Genomic DNA, 9,808 nt, shown 5'->3' on the forward strand with positions numbered 1-9,808 from the left:
TCATGATTAACAAGATATATTATAACAAACCAGCACAATCTATTTTAAATCACCATAGGCAAACAAATACCACAAATACTATGCTACAGATTGTCTACTGTTCCAATTCATCACAGACTTCACAGAGTATCAACACAAACACCCAACAATCACACAACTGCCCAAACCTCGTTAACCTTAAGCCATTTGTATCTCCAAACTAACTAATCTATGCCAATCATTCTACAACTACTTTACCACAAACACATATTTAAAACTATTCTATGCCAATCAGCCATGAGATATTGAGATTATGATACTTTGCCTTTTGTAAGGAGCCTGGTGATGATCCAGCCATGCTTGCTGTGTGTAAGGTAGCTGTGTGAGTGAGTTACAGTATATCTGTCCTCAGAGGCCCCAAGCAAACTGCCCACTCAACTCTCTTTTTGGCCAGCCACTCCCTTCCTGTTTGACCAGTCCCTGGGGGAGGGGTCGCTCTTGCTTTGTATATGCTGATCAGGTTCAGCCCTGAAAACTGGCAAAAGGGTTGGCTTGATCATTCATTGTTCTAACAAAGTGATCTTAGCTTTTATACATATAATCATATCTATCCGCTGCAATGTCCCACAACTTCACAACAAGCATCAAACTAACCCACACATCAATCTGTTTGCTTCAATACCAAACATGACGGGCGCATCTGGTTCTGTTCAAATAATACACATTCATGACATCAATTCATCAGCCAATTCTAAATCTCCATGATGTCTGGTGCCCGACATTATTATAACCATGTACTGTATGAAACAAGCGCCGAATCCATCTACGTGCCATGTCCGAGCAAATGCGTGTGTTACCATATATTGCTGTGCTCGCTGCGCATATTTGCAAGTATAGCGACTTAAATGTGTGTAGTTTGTATGTTCTCTCTATGTAATATTTTTGACTTTGACAGTCCACCCTTTGGCAGTCACCAATAACTGCCACTTCCTAAAACATTTCAAAAAGAGAATATATGTCATATGTAAATACATTTCTATGATTGGGTAAGGGAGGAGAGAAGAAGGTGGGAAAAAGGTATGACCTAGTGAGATAGCAGAAGCATGTGTGTATGAATCCATGTTTGGGGGGTCATGTATCATCGTGCCGTACGTGTTTTAAATCAAGCTTCGAGGTGTTGCGAAGTATACATTTGAATTCCTTCTTATCCCGTGGTACGGGTCTGTGGATGGGCTGTCAAACTTTACCGAGCTCTTTTCGGCTGTGGTTGCAACAAAATGGGGGAGCACATTTTAGTTGATGATACATGAATGGGGGAATATGTGATTGCTGATATCTGTGCCTGTATTCCCTATCGACTATGTGTGTAATTACCTGAAGGTTGTAGAGATGAAGAAAAGACATAATTACGGTAAATGCAGTGGTATTCTATGTCAGGTTAATGAACATTTGTCGGTTGAAGTCTTGTTCGGTGTCTGTTGAATGCAGTCTTCTTTGTGCTTTTGCCAAAAGGCGTGTGGGCAAAAAGCTTTGTCAATGTCCATAGGCTTACAAAAGTGTTGGGCTAGCGTAATTTTAAAATTTCTAGGGAAACTGGGGGTCTATGGCATTGTTCATCAAATATCTGTGTATAAGGTTGTCAAACTTCTTCTTTAATCCATCAGTTGTCTGTATACCGGATCATCAAATTCCTCGTCAAAAGTGGGTCTTTTTACCTTGGAAAAACCAGAAAAACAGGTGAAAGAAACGGACCATAGAAATCGCATTTTCATCACATCATTGTTTCTACATTTGGGTCATAAATCAAATCCATTGGAATTACAGTTTCCTCACTCCTTAAACTCATCACCCTAGTACTTCGTTTGCACTTCATTAAAGCCTGACCGCATCTAAATATCAAGCCAATGGCTATGACAACACCTAAGATACATAGAAGAAACTTCCCAACATCCATTATGACTCCTTGAGCCCATTCTCCTAAACCAGAGAACCAATTTCGCGGGTTCAACCATGACACCCAACCAGTCAGCTTATTACCTACAGCAGCAAGAGTGAGATTGTGTCTCCTGCGAAATTCCCACTTCAATTGGAGAATATCGTCCATCTTTTGGTCTATGACCTCGACCGGGTCCTCGGTACTATTCGTTATATATGTGCAGCATTTCACGCCGTACTGCGTTGCCAGTGTGACGCAATATCCGCCTGTCACTGCTGTGAGATAATTAAGAACCATTCTATGCTGGACCAGTTCTGTTTTATAAGCTTGAAGTTCTCTTCCAGTATACCTAAACGTGTCATCATACATTTCAGTGATATTATCTAACAAATTTGCAAGCGCAGATATGTATTTATAATTCAACACTCCTCTGGCGGTGCGAGTGAAATCTAACGCGATTAGAAACTGAATCCCGGTGGATTCATGGATCATGTCAGAGGCCGGATGCTCTGTTCTTTCTATCAGGTGCCGTTTAACTACGTGCTCGTAGTGGGTGTGAGTATAAGGAGCTTGGGCAACACGGTGTATATCTTTCATTTTGGCATGTGATACAGTCATTACTTCAGGCAGTACTTTTCCAATATAACACAATCCTTCAGAGTTTGGGGCAAGCCACTTATACGCCTTCCTCCCGCATATGAAATATGCATCATCGGGGAGAACATATGGGACGGAGTAGGACATTACCATATTACACATCTTCCATGTGAAATCTCCTAACCCTAATTCTCCCATCTGTTTAGTACACGTATCAGTTTGTACGATATGTGCACAGTATCCTGGTGATACCTCTCCAACTCTCGTAATCCTACTTCCTAGGGTATACATATACCGGAAAGATTTTCCTCTACTGGCTATGTGGCGTATAAGTTCTGTATCTGTGGGCATTCTATCTGCTCTATATGAAAAGGTCCTGGTTTGGTTATTCCATGACACTTCCCAATTTCCCGGCCTTCGGGGATTGGAAATGTTAAAACATATTAGGGACCTATCCACATGATATTGGTGGAGCTTCAACCTAGGAGGGCTGGAGATATTAAACCTCCTGTCCACCGGTCTCCCGCCCTTTAGCTCAAGTACCTCCCCTACCGTTAAAGGGAATGGTACTAATCCTGATTTGCTATGGCCTTGAGGTACTTGAGAGCATACCCAACAATCTGTCTGATTTAACACATTACCCACTAAGGAGTGATAGTCACTCAATGGATGCCGGTTTATGTTAATGTTAAAACTGGACTGACATTCCTTGATGCACCCATCCTCTACTACACTGTCACAGAGTCTACAGATACAGTTCTCTTTTCAGCTAACAATGTTTACAAATAACATGGCTGCTAGATCGTTTCCGGTACTCGCCTTTGCTTGGTGGTTGTGTTGCTATTGGAAATTTACACCTCCGTCTCAGTCATCAGAACCTTTCTGGATCCTTTCTCGACCTCACTGGTACTCTCACCGAAACAGACTGCTCTGGTCAACATCAGGGTCAACATGAAAAATCCATATCACAGTCTCTTGGGGCAAGTCCATCTTACAGGAGGAGAAAAGGAGAAATTTGTAATGGGGGTACAGAAAATCAATTTGAGGGGGAGAGAAACTTGTTACGATAATTAAGTTCTCTAGTCTTTGTCGTTCTTCCTGTTCTGTCGTCATCTCAAAGGTGCTGTCTCTCAGTCTTCCAACCGAACATTCCGGTGATGCAATATTCCTTCCAAACCAGCGATCTCTCTGTAAGGAGCAAAAATCTTGCATTACCATTTGTCTAACTGATGTGTGACATACCATCTTTAAAACATGAAAACATGAGAAAGAAGAGAGAAAACAAACAAAAAACAAAAGAGAGAGAGAACAATTCATATATGTATATATCACATAACTCAACAGAGAACAACAACAGGGAAAAAAAAACATTTTTTTCAAACATTTTAAAACATTGTCAGATCATCAGGCTGTCATATCTACATGTCCAATGGTTTCCTTGCGCAGTCCCTCCCACCAGCACCTCCATACTCCACCCTCTGTATCTGGCCAGAATACATTGATGCGGATAGGTCATGCTGGGGTTTGGTAGACTTCTGCAAAGACCAAGTAGATATGCAATGTTTGAGTCCTATCAATAATTGTCAGAGATGGGGAGAGAAAAGAAACATTTCACAGATACATTTACAACGTTTCACCCGGTCATTCCTGTGTCTTCAGGGAATGACCTCCCAATTTATTAACTGTTACCTCAGGCTTACCATCCGTCCTAGTGATCACCTTTCTTGACTACATATTATGGGTGTGGCCCAAAATTCTTCCTATATGATCCCTGATTATAATTTGGTGTGTCATATTCATGCTCATATTCATGTCTAGGGGGTCTGACTTTATGTGGGCTGTTGCAGTTACTGGCATAATGCCCTTCTCTTTTGCAAAGATCACAAACCCTGGGCTTCCTCCAAGTGTCAGTGAAATGGGGTCTTGGTTGATTTGATGCCTCCTCAAACGCTTGGATGCTCATCACCATCAACCGCTTTCCCTGTACCTCCCTGATTCCTTGGATACCATGATTATGTCGTTGTCTAGGGAGTTGATATACCTTCTGTGAATCTTTGATCATACACTTAGGTCTTTCCTAGGATCTGGGAAATCAGACATGATTGATCTCAATTCGGTCCGGGACCAGGGACAGCGCATTGCACTGTCCTTGACGGGAATGATTCCCTGATCGTCAGTCTTCCCATTGGGGGCTGTGATCACCCTGACAGGACTAAATTCAATTACATCACCTTGTGTTGGTCTTACAATATAGGGTACATTTGCTTGCGCGTGATATATAACACCGTACGTACCTGTGGACACGACCTCACCTGACCCTCCGTTAGGGGGTTTGATTATTGGCTTTACCGATTTGGTCGCGTCCACCTGGATGTCTTGTGTGATGGCTGCTGGAAGAGGTGCCGACATCATGCTGAGCTCACTTTCTTGCTTGTATTCCTGAGGGAAGTTTAACATGGGGTGCAACTTGCATAGGTTAATAGTTGTACATTTAACAGTATTACAATTATCATTGTTATGTTTATTACAATTATTCTTATCATCTATAATACAGTTGCTAAGTGCATTTTTATTGTACAACATTGTGCCTTTCTCCGCAACCATAATCCTCTCCATTGCCATGTCTCTCCTCCCAAGATGAGGGTCAGATATGTCAGTTAACTCTCTTTGCATTTCACTTTCCTGTTGCCACAATTTTAAACAATCATAATGTTTGATCCGTCTCTTTACTGATTTAATGAGACCTATCCTTCTCCTTAGGTTCTGTAACACTTCTGGGCTAAAGCTGCCTACTCTTGGGGATTTCTCCCCGTCATGTACAGTCATTCTCTCCCATTCATCACATAAAACTTCTGCGTGTGACCCGTATTTTTCACACATTACGTACCTTGCCGACCCGACTGGTCGGTTCACTGAATCAACTCGAACCGAGGTTGATCGCCCCCTTCCTGAACAACTGGCCCCCATAATTTGCAGGTGTTGCTTGCTCTACCTCTGACCTTTATATCAGGGTCTTCAGCGAACCCGTACAAAAAACCAAAATATTCAAAGATAGGTTGACGGTAAGGTTTACCGAGCACCTTACTCACTCGCCCACGCCGACCAATATGCCCACACACTGATATAGTGCTGGCGTACTCGACCCAGGGCCCCTATTAACCTTAGTTTACTGGAACATGTAGGTATGATCCGAAGAGCATTAACCCTTTCCAGTAAAGGTGGGGTTGTCGGATAATTCCTGAGTGACCAGCGAACTTCCCTTTTTGAAAAAATAAAAAATTACACAAATCACGTTAGAATGTACAAATAGCGTTTGTGACCGGGTTTGTACACAAATGGTACTGGTCAGGTTACTAACTAATGCACACAATTACGTGCGGTACAGTCGTTCAGCACATAAGCAACTAATCTTATGTACGGAGCGACCAGTGGAATCGACATTCGGCAGCTGCGAATTCCTTCAGCCTGAGCTTTATTGGCCTATATGGGTGTTGCACCAACCCTTCTTGGTGTTGTGCCTTGTCTCTATAGCGGACTTCTTTGTACCTAGACCTCCTGGTCTGTTATATGACCTCCTGGTATGACCTCTTGGTCTGCTATACCTCCTGGTATGACCTCCTGGTCTGCTATACCTCCTGGTCCGCTACACTCTAATGCTCAAATTTTATGTTTAACCAAAGATGCCTCCCTAGCCACCACGTATGTCACTTATACGTATGTACCTTCACGAGAACTCGATGATTTCTGTGGTTCAATCCCCAAAATTGTAAAAACAAACACTCACTCACCACATATACACTTTTGTTTCTATTTCTATTTCTGCGCAGAAATTTTCTTTAGACCAGATGTGTTGTAAATTTGGAGAAGGATCTGTTAATTTAAATTTCGAATACTAAAATAAACTTGCGCTATTTATCGCCTATTGCGCTATTTATCGCCTGTTGCGCTATTTATCGCCTGTTGCGCTATTTATCGCCTGTAAAATCAACACTATCGCGTGACTTGAGTTACGTGGGCGTACCCAGATGCTCCGTTGCGTAATTTACGCTGCGTGCGTCGGCCTTTGCGCACGCGAGTCTCACCCTTTGTTAGAGACACGTGTACACCAGTCTTTTATCCACCGTAACACAACTAACACGTTTGTCAATGTAGATGATCCTCGATCGTCTACCGAGCACCACACCAATCTCTCCTTGTACCTTTAGGTAGAGCTGCGTGTGTGCTTTTTACAATTATAACCTTAAATATTACTTTTTATCTTTTTAACTACTAATAGCAACAAATCTTTCTTAGCACGTTATCAATGCAAATGGCAAACAGGAAGGTGAGATGTGAAACTTACACAAATGAACATGCAATTCTAAATTTAATCTAATAACATACATTGATGTAAGCACACGCATATAGATTTTACATATAAGTACCAATCACTATTACTTATGATTGACTATGATATAGATTAAATAAATGCATTAAAAAAAACTCATTAAATGATGATTTCTTTTTGACAGTGGATGGCTGATTATTTCCTGAGTCAACTGAAAATCAGCCGCTTAGGGGAGAGAAAGAAAATAAAAATAAAAATTTGACCTTCCCAAAATGGCCACTGCTCCTCCCCCTTTCACCTCCATGAGGGTCACACAAAATGGTGGACAGACCATGCTGCTTCTTTTCACAAAGAAAGTCATCATTCAAACTCCTAAAGTTATTCTAGGCCTGAGTTTTAAAAAAAAAAAACTATATCAAGGCTATGCAGAGCGATTAAAAATAATTTTAAACCTATTTAAACAGACAAACCATCCAATCTGCGTGTGTAGTTGGCACCAAATAGAAATAAAAAAAAACAAACAGATTTTCAAAGACAATAACGTACTGTTCCTACCTTCCAGTTCCCGAATTCCCTCAGCACTCCTTACCAAGTGAAGCAGACAAATAACTGGTCAGCACTGCAGTATCCCCGACCTCCAAACGGTTTAACGAGGGATACTACCTTCCACTCTTTGCTGACCGATAATGTCTGCTGAAGTTACCTAGTGCAGATATGTGAAGACCGGAGGAGCCGCCAATTGTCAATGTCTATAATATTTGTCCTATTAAAAACACGTTAAAGGTTAAAGAACACAGCACGCAATTGGCGCAAAAAGTACCGCAAGGGTACTCCCTTAACTATACCTTAAGGAATGTACTTATACTGTAAACATTTGTGCAGTGACAATGTGTAGATGTAATGCAGTGTAACCTTGTTAGCTTAAAAGCTGTATGTGTGACTATGACGCTCTGAGAAACCTTTATGCATTTATAATAACCAATCAAATACCGGTCTAAGGTTCTAACGCCTTTAGTGAGAGAATGAACGTTCAAAAAGAATAATACAATACAAGCTATGCACTACCAAAATAACATAGAATATCTAACCAAGTTACTACACATAAAATACAATAAAGACACAATTACTTTTAAAAGGGGAAGGAGAGAGAGAATGGCTTATAACATTAAATAAGAGACAATATGGTTGCAGATAAAACTACACATGTGAGAGACAATCGCTGTGCAGTTAGTCAATGCTGAATACCGCATGGGATGGAAGCTAGACTCCATTTTGAGAAAACTCCCATGATTCCAAAGACTGCAACACATGGTTGAAAGGGGGAGGGGAAAACACCCGGCAGCAGCCATTTTAGATTTGCAGGTCCAAACACATGGCACTCTCTGCTACACCACAATCACATAGCAGAAGACACAAGACTCCATTTTATTCCAAAATGTCCAAGCCTCAAAACAATGCATATGTTCTGATTTTACAATTCCAAACCATCTAAATCACCTTTCACAATTTCAAGCAAACACAGTATCTCAATAACCAGAGCATATGAGCTATCACAAGACCAGACCACCAGGTACCCACAAGTATCAGCCTGCCATTGCTACAAGCACACGTTCAAAAGTACTGCATGGTGGTATTCATGATTAACAAGATATATTATAACAAACCAGCACAATCTATTTTAAATCACCATAGGCAAACAAATACCACAAATACTATGCTACAGATTGTCTACTGTTCCAATTCATCACAGACTTCACAGAGTATCAACACAAACACCCAACAATCACACAACTGCCCAAACCTCGTTAACCTTAAGCCATTTGTATCTCCAAACTAACTAATCTATGCCAATCATTCTACAACTACTTTACCACAAACACATATTTAAAACTATTCTATGCCAATCAGCCATGAGATATTGAGATTATGATACTTTGCCTTTTGTAAGGAGCCTGGTGATGATCCAGCCATGCTTGCTGTGTGTAAGGTAGCTGTGTGAGTGAGTTACAGTATATCTGTCCTCAGAGGCCCCAAGCAAACTGCCCACTCAACTCTCTTTTTGGCCAGCCACTCCCTTCCTGTTTGACCAGTCCCTGGGGGAGGGGTCGCTCTTGCTTTGTATATGCTGATCAGGTTCAGCCCTGAAAACTGGCAAAAGGGTTGGCTTGATCATTCATTGTTCTAACAAAGTGATCTTAGCTTTTATACATATAATCATATCTATCCGCTGCAATGTCCCACAACTTCACAACAAGCATCAAACTAACCCACACATCAATCTGTTTGCTTCAATACCAAACATGACGGGCGCATCTGGTTCTGTTCAAATAATACACATTCATGACATCAATTCATCAGCCAATTCTAAATCTCCATGATGTCTGGTGCCCGACATTATTATAACCATGTACTGTATGAAACAAGCGCCGAATCCATCTACGTGCCATGTCCGAGCAAATGCGTGTGTTACCATATATTGCTGTGCTCGCTGCGCATATTTGCAAGTATAGCGACTTAAATGTGTGTAGTTTGTATGTTCTCTCTATGTAATATTTTTGACTTTGACACTGGATATGCCCGATCTCATCTGATCTTGGAAGCCAAGCAGTGTTGGGCTTGTTCAGTACTTGGAAGGGAGACCTCCTGGGAATACCAAGTGCTGTAAATATACTGTATATACTGCACCTAATCTTGGAAAGTAGAAATGTACATTTTTTATTCCTTCTATATCAGAAATATGATATCACCACACATTCATTGTTCATATGATGGCAAACAGATGAACAAAAGCAGAAGTGGATGGTCTCTAATACTCCTTTCTGATATCTACTCTATCTAAGAACCTTCACCTAACTGTTACAGGACACAGTTTACTATAAATCTCCACTTTGCTCATAATAATCCTACTGGAGAGCTGCTTAATAATAAAAAAAATTTCTATATGGGTATTTGGAGAAGAACAGCCCTCG

At 41.1% G+C, this 9,808-nt stretch overlaps 1 pseudogene; it reads left to right on the plus strand.

The window, feature by feature from the left end:
• The first annotated feature begins 9,390 nt into the window (after positions 1-9,390).
• LOC134898492 (5S ribosomal RNA) lies at positions 9,391-9,507 on the plus strand (annotated as a pseudogene).
• Positions 9,508-9,808: the final 301 nt, after the last annotated feature.

Source organism: Pseudophryne corroboree, chromosome 3, assembly GCF_028390025.1.
Source record: "Pseudophryne corroboree isolate aPseCor3 chromosome 3, aPseCor3.hap2, whole genome shotgun sequence".
Classification (NCBI taxonomy): domain Eukaryota; kingdom Metazoa; phylum Chordata; class Amphibia; order Anura; family Myobatrachidae; genus Pseudophryne; species Pseudophryne corroboree.